Source organism: Anolis carolinensis, chromosome 1 (assembly GCF_035594765.1).
Source record: "Anolis carolinensis isolate JA03-04 chromosome 1, rAnoCar3.1.pri, whole genome shotgun sequence".
NCBI lineage: Eukaryota > Metazoa > Chordata > Lepidosauria > Squamata > Dactyloidae > Anolis > Anolis carolinensis.
In genome coordinates, this window is record NC_085841.1 from 300,143,508 (window position 1) to 300,155,746 (window position 12,239).

Consider the following 12,239-nt stretch of genomic DNA (forward strand, 5'->3'; position numbering starts at 1 on the left):
ACAAATTTACAATAAGAAATAAATAAGCGTATTTAAAAACAGTTGTCTAATACAGTTATTGCAGTCTAATACAATCTAATACAGGCAACTCAACAAGACAGATGGTAAACATTAGCACGACTCAATAAAAATTAGCCTTCTGTCATTGCTGCTAAGTGTCTTCATCAAAAGCTTGCACAAGCAGGAAGGTCTTTAGCTGCTTTGTAAAAGATGTCAGGGAAGGGGTTAAAACCTCCTTGGACAGGGAGTTCCAAAGAGTTGGAGTTATTACTTGTGTGAACAGAAAATGTTTTGGACAACTTACAGAAGATAATAATTGATAAAAGAAAAACACCTCTTCTCAAAAGTTTTGTATAAAAAAGCAAAAAGAAGGAATCTGACCAAGATATTGAACTATAAGAGAGACATTAATGTTGGAATGCTTTTCTAATAGTAGACCACTAGAGGGTAGTAGCGCCATATTAAATCCTGGCTAAATCAGACTATTATAGAGAAGCTCAGTTCTCTGAGAATGAAGTCTGTTAACCTGGAGAGTTTACAGGGCAATGTGCACAATTTCTACCCAGATTATATTGTTAATTTGTGTACACTTCCCATGTTTTTATATAAATAGCTGGTGGGGCTCACATGTTTCTCTGCTCAATCTTAGCTACCATAAATGTTTTTCCAAGCTCTCATTTTAAATAATCCCTCACAGACATTAAATGTCTAGAAATCGTCTGTCTATCTCTTCCTTTTGCATAGTGAAGTGACAACACCTCTTCTGGATTCCATACAGAGATATATGGCTGTTTTCCAGAGGTCAGGAAAGCTGTGCTTTTAGTATTACAGCCATTCCAGTAGATGCCATGAGGCACATTGAAAGCAGTTATTCACCTTGGAAAAAAATTGTAAAAAGAGAGAAGGCGATCTCAGAGCATTGTGAGACTTTTAAGATGTTGCAAAAAGTGTTTGTAACTGAACTGTCTAGACAGTCGTGTTTCAATGATGATGGAGTTGCATTCTGCATTGCAGAATCTGTTGTGTGCATTACCTGTCCTCCAAAGCTCCTTCCAACACCATGAGTTTTGAGAGGGTGATACCATTTTGTTTTTATTTAAACAATTCAGGACCACTTAGTTTCACTTATGTACAACTGTTACAAGTCTGAACACACATATTCAGGGTTTACAAAGAAGTTATATGCAATGGCCAATATCCTAAGTTGTCCAGCAAGTGGAACTCCACTGCAGCTCACCGCAGGTCTCATGGTTTTGCTCTGATATTCCCTCTACAGAGCTTTTCTGTGACTAGTGGCTGGGGAAGGGTCAGAGACACAAACCAATGACAAGCTGTTGAAATCCAATGTGGCTTTGGTCAATAAAGCCATTGGCCTGTGTCCTGAGACAGGTGTATCTCCAATTTTTCCTGCGTACCACCAGTCATGGAATAGCAATTCAAGCAGGGTGTGAGATGTAGGGATGACAACAACAGTGAGTTGCGGGAGCGAGGTTTTAGATATTGCTACTTACTTAGTTGGGAATAGCTATTCACCATTCTCTCACCTTTTATGATGAATCCAGAGGACATAATTCCCAGTCCATTACATTCCAGTGTCTTCTATGTTTCCTTCATGTATCACTGCAGGAATTTGAAACTTCTGCCAAGGGAGTTTCGGCTATCCTTTCCTGTTGTTCTTCCAGAAGGCAACAGGCCTTTGATTTCTAATGGAGATTATAATTGAAAGAGACTGATTCTTCTCTGTTGTGTTTAATTATAATTATATTCATTTTATTTATATTTCACTATAGATTTTGTTGTTTTTTGGCAGAAAGACAAAATAACTTTCATGAATAAAGTCTTAAGATATATCGTCCAGCTGGAAAAACTTCACAGGGCTCAGGATATATGATACATAAGTACAAGTGTGTATTTATTAATGGGTGTTGCACATCTGTCTCATAACTCTGGTGCCATGTCACTCACTCATTTTCAACAATCCTACAATTCTGTTTTAAAAGATCAGCAGAGCTTCGATATGGTTTTTAAGAGCCATCCAAGATCCCAGTCTCAAAAATGTACATATTTTGTGTAAGAGTGTAAAAATTATGGTTTCTAAAGACACTGAAAAAAAAAGAGTGATTCCAGAAATTTTCACACAGATACACAGACTTTATTGATACAACTTTTAATGTGGCTTGTAAACACCAAGAACAAAAGAGCAATTCCAAGAATGTACATACGGACTTTGTGGAAGAGTATTCAAAATTGCATTTCATCTATGTAACTTTGAATATAGTTTGTAAAGAGTGCAACTAAAAGGGAAAGTCCAAGAATTTACACAAAACTGCAACAATATTCAGCATCACACTGTATCAATACAGGAGCTCCAATGTGGCCAAAGAGGCCCTCTCACAAATCCCGCAACAACAAACTAGGGATGAGCTTGCAGCACTGCCTAGTTTGGAAGAAGTCAGCAATGCCTTCAGCATCATCATCCTTTTCAGGAAAGGGGTAGAACAGACTGCGGGACCTATCGTGGTATCTCCCTTCTAACCTCCGCTAGGAAAATCCTCGCAAAAATCCTTGCAAACCGCCTTCTCCCTGTTTCAGAAGCCACTCTCCCAGAATCCCAGAACGGCTTCCGTCCCTCCAGAGGAACAGTGGATATGATCTTCACTGCACGACAGCTCCAAGAAAAATGCAGGGAACAAAACCAACCTCTGTACATGGCATTCATTGACCTTGCAAAGGCATTCAACACAGTGAATCGCAGCGCTCTCTGGACCATCCTCCAAAAAATTGGGTGCCCTGACAAATTTGGGAACATCCTGCGGCTCCTCCATGATGACATGATGGCAACAGTCTTGGACAGCAACGGCTCCCAAAGTGACCCATTTAAGGTGGAATCAGGTGTCAAGCAGGGATGTGTTATTGCCCCTACCTTACTTTCCATCTTCATCGCTATGATACTTCACCTTGTTGATGGGAAGCTTCCCACCAGTGTGGAAATCATCTATCGGACAGATGGCAAGCTATTTAGCCTCAGCAGACTGAGAGCCAAAACCAAGGTCACTACAACATCTGTTACAGAACTCCAATATGCCGATGACAATGTAGTCTGTGCGCACTCAGAAGAAGACCTACAAGCTACTCTAAACACCTTTGCAGAAGCATACGAGAAGCTCAGCCTCTCATTGAACATTGAGAAAACCAAAGTGCTCTTCCAACAGGCACCAGCTAATCCCTCTGCAAAGCCAGGAATACAACTTAATGGTGTAACATTAGAAAATGTTGACCATTTCCGCTACCTTGGCAGTCACCTCTCCACAAAAGTCAACATCGACACTGAAATACAATACCGCCTGAGTTCTGCGAGTGCAGCATTTTTCAGAATGAAGCAGAGATTGTTTGATTATCGGGACATCCGTAGAGATTTCCATCAGCGTTTCCATCAGCGTTGCCTCAGAAAAATCCTGGAAATGTCTTGGGAAGACAGGCGGACAAATGTCAGCGCGCTTGAGGAAACAAAGATGACCGATGGCATTGAAGCGATGCTCCTACGCCATCAACTCCACTGGACTGGCCACGTTGTCTGAATGCCCGATCACCGTCCCCCAAAGCAGTTGTTCTACTCCGAACTCAAGAACGGGAAACATAATGTTGGTGGGCAGGAAAAGAGATTTAAAGATGGGCTTAAAACCAACCTTAAAAACTGTGGCATAGACACTGAAAACAGGGAAGCCCTGGCCCTTGAGCACTCTAATTGGAGGTCAGCTGTGACCAGCAGTGCTGCGGAGTTCGAAGAGGCACGAATGGAGGGCTTAAGGGAGAAACGTGCCAAGAGGAAGGCCCGTCAAGCCAACCCTGACCGGGACCGCCTTCTACCTGGAAACCGATGTCCTCACTGCGGGAGAACATGCAGATCAAGAATAGGTCTCTTCAGCCACCTACAGACACACCCCCAAGACAATAGAGATGGAAGACAATCATTCTCGAACTACGAGGGATCGCCTAAGTAAGTATCAATACAAATTTTAATAGATGTGGAAACTTCATAACTGCAGGGCATTAATATACAGTTCACTGCCACTCAATACAACCTTTCCTAGTTTTAAAAAATCACAGATATTTCACAGCCAGTTTAACCCGTTGAGTCTGTACAAAACAGCCTGTGTCTGCAGTAACTTTTCCTGTCAAGCAGCTGGAGGTGAGGTAGTGGTGGAAGCAATATGGAGAGAATCCCATATAAGAAATAGCATCAGGGTAGGACCACTTTCTTAGGTGCTTGTTTTCATATATACTTAATTATCCACAAAGACCCATAAGCCTGACAATAGAAGGCAAGCTGTTGTTTTTGGTGTTAAACATATACAGATGCAGACTAATGCTTTAGGACACAGATCAAGTTTCTTTAGGCAGATGGAAGCTGTCTCATTCTCCAGTTAGGATGCATTTGCTCACATTTCAAGATCTGTATGATAGATCGTTCTCTAATGACCCAGGTTATTATGAAAGTCGGTGTGATTTCAAATTCCTGATTTATGTCTGAGCTAGCTGTGCAGCTAGCTATGGAGAATACATGCATCCAGATGATTGAGTGGGTTCAGCTTTGGTCACTGTGTCTAGAAATGACATAATATCCCATTAGGTCTCATGAGTCAGAAGAGGGAGGGAGATGGTCTTGCTGCACACTCAGAAAAGTCAGGGTAGTTAGGGTTTTGTTTCATTTTTTAAAAAAACAAAACAAAACAAAACCTGACATCTGATTTTTTTATTTCTTTTTTCTTTTTTGCATAATGTTTCTAAAAACAAAAGCTGTTTATAGTTCTGGATAGGCTGTCTCCGCATGACTAAATTGGCCATGACCTTGTTTGTAATGCAAAGTCTGCAGTGTTGCTAAATTGCTGTTGGGGTGATGAGTTTCAACTTGGGTGGGATCGTTCTACTCTCCCTCTTCCATTTTTCTCTTGACCCCCCCCCCCCCCCCCGCCCTTGATCTGGAATGCATTACCAGTAAGATCTGGGCTAAAGTTGCTTTGCTTTGCTTTGCTCTTCAGTCATTTCACCAGAAAGGCCAAAGCAATCTACATTAAGAGCAGCCCTGTTGAACCTCCCCTTCAAAAACCATAGTACAGAGAGTTGGAAAGCATTACATCCTCCAGATGTTGCCAGACTGCAACTACGAGCATTCCTCATTGTTAGTTATGCCAGCTAAGGCTGCTGGGAATTGCAGTCCAACCAGATTCCCCCTTCTGCTATAAGTTGTCCACGTCCTCCCTCCTCTTCACTCACAAGTTCTGGACTTGGCAATGTTATGTGGTTTTCATCTCAAAATCTACCTGTTGATTTTTGTAAATGACAAAAAGACAGGAAAGCGTACTATAGAGTCACAGACCTCAGGATCAGAATTCAAAATGACTTTAACAGATTGGAGAGCTAACTCAAAATTATCAGAATTAACTATAAGGTGAGGAGGAAACTGCAGTGTAGAGGTTTGAGCAATGGATTACAACTCTGAGAGACTAGAGAAACCAGGGTTTGAAACCCCACTCAGTGATGAAACCCACTGGGTGACTTTGAGCAAGCCACATTCTCTCAGCCTCAAAAGTAGGCAATGGCAAATCACTTTTGAACAAATTTTGCCAGGAAAACCCTGTGAAAGATTCATTTTAGGGTTGCCACTGGTCAGAAACAACTTGAAAGCAGACAACCACAACAAAAATAAACAACAATAGTTTAACTGTTTTTAGAAGAATTCCAAGCTGAAATTTCTATTTTATATTTGTTCTATTGCCATAACCATTTGTCCCTTCACAATACATAGTTGTCACACTAAGATTCCACTTTAAAAGCCATGGTTCTATGCTATGGAATACTAGGATTTGCAGTTGAGGTCAGGGAGTTAGAATACTTTGCCACAGTGCTCTAGTGCTTTATCTAACTATAAAGTCCAGGAGTCCTTACCATCCTATGTCAGCAATGCCCTTCTCCATTCTATATTACACAAGAGAATAAATGGACACAAATCTGACACTAGAAAATGGCAAAAACCCTAAACTAGTTGCAGAACATTTCAGTGTTTTCAGACAAACAGTAAAAGGGCTGTACATGTCACTGTCCTTGAAAAAAAATTACTAAGAAAAACCCGAAAGAGAAACTGTTGAACTGAAATATATTCACAAATTCCAATCTATTAATACAGTTAAGAACAAAAACAATGGCTTCATGGCACACTACATATCTTAAAAGAAGTGTCTTTCTGCTGCACATATAACATCAAGAATCTTCTCGGGAAGAATTCTGAATCCAGGGAAGCTGACTTTTGGTAAGATTTATTGCTTTCACACATCAACACAAACTGACCACTCACTGTAAAGATCTGAAAGATCAGTATCACCTCACAGCGGTCCTTTGAGAATTTAGAACAAGGGTCATTAATTGCATCTTTCTGGATCCTGTTACATTCCATCTCACTCCCACAACTATGTAAATATGCTTTATACCTAAACATTTATTATCACTCTGCATCTAAAGAATTATCTACCAAAGCTCATGCAGAACAAAACCAGGTTAGTTTTAAGGTGGATGTCACATCTTCATTTTCTCCCTATTCCTTTTTATGTTGCAAGAGCCCAACACAGCTATTTCTTTGAAAATTCATGGAGCCTGAGATCTCTGCATGCAACTGAGTGCTAACTCTTGCCTTCAGGGAAGTCCAGACTGAAACCAAATCCCAGTGAATATCAAGATCTCACTGTAAACCTCCCCTTGGGGAAATAGGGTTACAAATAATGAGGCATCATCATCATCATCTTATTATTATTATTATTATTATTATTATTATTATTATTATTATTATTATTATTATTATTATTGTTGTTGTCCAGGGAACATAGCCATGTTAGTATGGACTAGTATGCAATGGGACCTTGTACCACCTTTGAGACTGAGATAAAGACATTTCCTCCCTATTGGACAAATGGGACCTAGAGCAGTGAAGGTGAGGTAGGGCTTGTAAGAAGGAGTTGGTTTTCTTAGAAAATGGCAAAATTAGATCACCAAGGGTTCTAGGTAATTGAGCCTTCTCTAGAATTATCAGAGAGAAGTGTGCTAGAAGTCAAGCACCAAGAAATACTTATGACTGCTTTTGTCACTGGGGCCACCCAAGAATTATAAAGGTTTCCTGAAATCTACCCTATGCAGACTTACTTGGGAACAATCTACATTGAGCCCATAGAAGACTTGTGTTTGTGAATATTTTCAAATTTCAGGATGTTTTAGTGATAATCGATTGGAAACATGCAAGAAGGCACAGTAATAACTTTCTACCAAAGAAACAGTTCAAAGGTCTCTGATTGAGCATGCTGTCCATCACTTTTGAGAACCAAAGTCAAAAGTGTCTAGATGACAAAATGTTGAGGACCACTGGAACAGCAAAGCTTTAGGAGGTCTACCACATTTATATCCTGCTTCATCAAGCATTTTAATTCACCCCAGCAGAAACCGTATGCTTAGTTAATTGAACCCTTACTCTAGTCTAAAACTATCATTTTTGCTATCAGTGTCAAACCCTCTTTGATGTGTGAAGAAAAGGGGCTTGTGTTGCCAAAGTGTTTGAATCTATCACTGAAAATTGAGAGCTGCCTCTTTTCTAACATGAGATGAAGATTAATCAAAGTATTTCCTGCCCAAACCACATGTGTTAAGATGAGAGACTACATACATTGAATCATGTTTGTCTTTGGGATTTCTTTTTAGAGCTGCTGCTCTCCAATTTGTGTTCTGGTATTGGTCTATTTTTATTGAAAAGGTGGGAAACTAACACTTCACATTTTAGGCAGGCAATCCTTCCCCTAGCTTTTCTTAATGGTCTCTTAACTTCGTTAAGCCTTGGAAAGAAGATGTTCATAAACTCCTTTAGGAAGTTGCTTTGCTAGGAGAAAGGCCTGGCTCTTGACATTCTCTTTCCTCATACTGGTTGTTCAGCCCACACAGTGCACTGTGTTGTTCCTTATTCACTTCCGCAGTGCTTTCAAAGTCTAATTTTGGTTGCGTCTTTCCCCTTTGCTTGTCATGGGGAAGTCTAATCTGCCTCTGAAACTCTTGCCAGCTTCCCTTGCCCTTAAGTCCGTCATGTCATCACATGCTCTCACTTGAGGGTTTATGAGCTTCCTTAATGGCTTGTCCTGAATTGAAAGCATTGCTCCCTCCTCCAACACAGAGCCAGCTGTTCTGTGCCTCCAGTCCAAATACCCAGGAAGCCGGAGAGTATAGTCTTATCTTTTAGTTGTACCTGAGGTTGTAGCTGTGGCTTCTAAATCAAAAGCTACCAAGCAGCTTATGCCACGTCCCTTTCCAGAGACCTGACATAAGAATAAGAAAACAAAAATAAGAAAACATAAAGCTAGATACTTAAAAATTGTTGTTATGTTTATTTATAACCCACTTTTTCTCTCCACAAGGAGACTAAAAGTTATCTTTCAAGAAGATCAGATATCTAAAATACTGGTTTCTTATTGTTGTAAGACTTAGGATTGGGCTGAGAAAATGTGTCTTGCCCAAAGTCACCCTGAGATTTTCTCAGGGCCCCAAGTCCTACGAAAGCCATGCTATCACACTGATCTTTCAGTGTATGATGCCACTTACAATACTCAGATTTTCCAAAGTAACCTCTTGATACCCCGTGATAGGGGTATCTGTGATAAGGGATAAACCCCTGATGGTGCAGCAGGTTAAACGACTGAGCTGCTGATCATGCTGACCAAAAGGTTGGCAGTTCGGGGGAGCGTAGGGAGCTCCTGCTGTTAGCTCCAGCTTCTGTCAACTTAGTGAGATCAATAGGCGTGCAAATGTGAGTAGATCAATTGGTACTGCTCCGGCAGGAAGGTAACAGCGCTCCATGTAGTCATGCCAGCCACATGACCTTGGAGGTGTCTATGGACAATGCCGGCTTTTGGGCTTAGAAATGGAGATAAGCACCAATCCCCATAGTCGGACACAACTAGACTTAACGTGAGGGGAAAACCTTTATCCTAAGGGTGGGAATATTGGGGCCATCCTATTGTGGTTGGACTCCAACTCCCAGCAGCCCTTACCAGAACAACCATTAGGGAAGTACCCTGGTAGATGTAGCCCACACAGATCTGCAGGGAGACATGATTGTACACATTTCATCAAGAAGGTTGAGCTATAAATTGGGGAAGAATTATGAATATAATAGGATCAACAATTTTTTGCATTCCCCTAGGAAGATTCCAGTACAGTTAACAGTGTGAAATGGAGTTCTTAAGAATTCAGCAACTTTGGAGAACCAGAGTCACTGGATAATGAATTCTGACTAAGAAGGAATATTCAAATTCTTCATAATATTGTCCAAAGTCTAATGCAGCATTAGAGCGGTATGTGTGAAAGGTTATGTTTTCCACAGCTCAGCATTAGTAACTTCTTCCAGTTCAGCCGTTGCCAGATCTGTTGTTTTTATAATTCCTTTGTTTATTGTTTTTAGTATTCTCTGCTGGTGAATGTCCAAGTATATTCTTTTCTTGAACTTTCTCCAGTATTTTCTTTTCAGCTCCACTTAAAGGCTAAAGAGCAATATTTCCTTTCCTTGGAGGAAAATTCTGAGAGTGCCTTGGACCACAAGAAGATCCAACCAGTTCATACTCCAGAAATAATGTCCGACTGCTCACTGGAGGGAAGGATATTAGAGGCAAAAATGAAGTACTTTGACCACATAATGAGAAAACAGGAAAGCTTGGAGAAGAGAATGATGGTGGGGAAAATGGAAGGAAAAAGGAAGAGGGGCCGACCAAGGGCAAGATGGATGGACGGTATCCTTGAAGTGACTGGCTTGACCTTGAAGGAACTGGGGCTGGCGACGGCTGACAGAGAGCTCTGATGTGGGTTGGTCCATGAGGTCACAAAGAGTTGGAAGCAACTGAACGAATAAACAACAACATCATGTATGCGGCCAGTTCTCTGAGCATGCCTCTTATTTATCTCTCAATGAATATGATGAATATAGCATGATACAAAATCCTACTACAAACCTGTAAAACTTTTTTGGCTAAACACAGAACATAATTTATCCATTTTTACTGTGTTTGTTTTTTCCCTTTATTACAGTTGGACCAAAAAGGCAGTAATTTAACCCAAGAACTCTGACTCTGAACTGAGTTTTTAGGTTTCTAACCCAATATTTTATCAGTTGTGCCTCCATCAAGCTAGCAAACTAGCAAAAATAATGATCTTGTAGAATCTTTAAGATTAATAGGTTAACTGTAGCAAAACTTTTTGTGGACTAGATTCTATTTATACTGTTTTTGTGGCATCAAGGTAATGAGGTCTAACACAAGACTCCCTGCATTCAATCTAATCTGACATGCAGCAGGGAGTTTCACAGATCCGGAAAAGCCCTGCTTAGCCAGCCAACCACAAAATGTGCGCCCAACAGCAGCTCAGCAAGCCTGAATCATCTTCTTCTCTGCCACTCTCCCCAACCCTAACTTTGTAACTAATCCCTCAATAAAAGTATCATTATATTCTAACTCTTTCCTCTCATAGTGTTACTATGTGTCTTTTCCATTGATACTAGCATGTGAGCCTCCCCCTTCCTTTCCACTAAACAACCAGCCCTCCATATTTATCATTCCCCTCCCAAGCTGCAGGCAGTCGCTGGCAGCCGGCTGAAGGTGCGTTCCCTTGAACCGCAGTTATGGAGAATCTCAGGATCCCGGTAACCGCGCATCAACGGATCGACACCCTTTTTGCACCACGTCTTCCTGAACTAATTCAGAGCCTAACTGCTATCTCCCTTTCCACACTTTGGACTTCTACACTCCAGGAAATAACCCTTTTCTTGCAAGAAGTCAAATTTAAAGAGAAAGAACAGCCGATTGTCAACCGAGGCTCCCCGCCACTGTGCTACTCTTGCTGCTCTCTCTTGCTGTTAAAGGAATCCAGACTCCATAATGAACTCAGTCGAGTCGACCCCGATGCTCTCCCTAACCTCCAGGCCATGATCAGAGCCTTCATCAACCCTCCTACTTTCCTTTTGGGACTCTGGCCAACTTTGCCACGCTATTTTAAAATGCATTGGAACCCCTTTTCCTTTCAGACCGCATACTTTCCTATGTGGTTTATGAACTTATCCTGGACTATTTTGGTGGGTGGGATGGGTCAATATGATTTCTTGTATTCCTTCATGAGTATCCCTTGTATGTCTCCCCTTCCCCCATGCCCCATATGTGAACTATAAAATATGAAATATCATCTCTGTGCGACCTCAGCCTCTGGAAACCCCTCTCATTTCTGAGGGTACATAATCCCATTGCAAAAAGGGCTCAATCAAATCTCATTGCATGGACAAAAGAACAAAGGGCATCTCCCTCAGGCATCGGAGCATGCCCACCTGAGAGATGATGCCCTCCTGGTGATCTGATCACATTTCAATGGGGATAACCCGCCTTCAGAAAGCGGAGATTACCCCAACCGTTTCTCTCCTTTGTCTACACACCCGGCCGAAACTGCTGTCAAAGCTTTGCCTATTTGTTCCAATATTCAGACTTTAGAAAAACCGGATTCTGATGGACCTGTCAGACACATATGTATATTTCCACCTCAGGAGAACAATACCTGGCTGGCTTGAGAACCCTGGGGGGGGGGAGTTATCACCAGCTGTTGGACACTCATTGAATCACCTTAATCCACTCAAAACCCATCCCCGGTCCTTTGTTCCCTCTCGGACCACCTCGAACCACCCCTTCACTCCTGATTGGCTGAGAGGCCGAAGCGGCGCTGGCTTCCTGATTGGTCAAGGCGCCCATGCCTCCCTCCAGCTGATGACAACAGCCAATTGGCATGAAGCTGGCGGAGGGGGGGGAGGGCGCGGGAAATTCAAAGTTGATCGCCCTGTTTTTGTTTTATAAAAAGTGTAATGTATTATGAGGTATGTCTGCTTGACGAAATATCATGGTTTGACATCCTTTCGAGCTGGATTGCAATAAACGACTTGGTGGCATTTCTTCAGCTCTGGTGATACATATTTGGGAATTAAAGGGAAATTCTTATCAAAAAGGCGCTCTTTTCTCGCCAGGGTTTTGAGCTCTCGTCTTCTGCTTGGAGCTACGGGCTCTCCCTCTCTGGGCGAATCCTTCCAAATTTTAGCTCGACTTCAGTAATGGTGCCTATATACTCCTTTCTAATGGAATGCTGCAAATACACTTGCAAGTTAAATCCTGAATATATAATTTCAACAA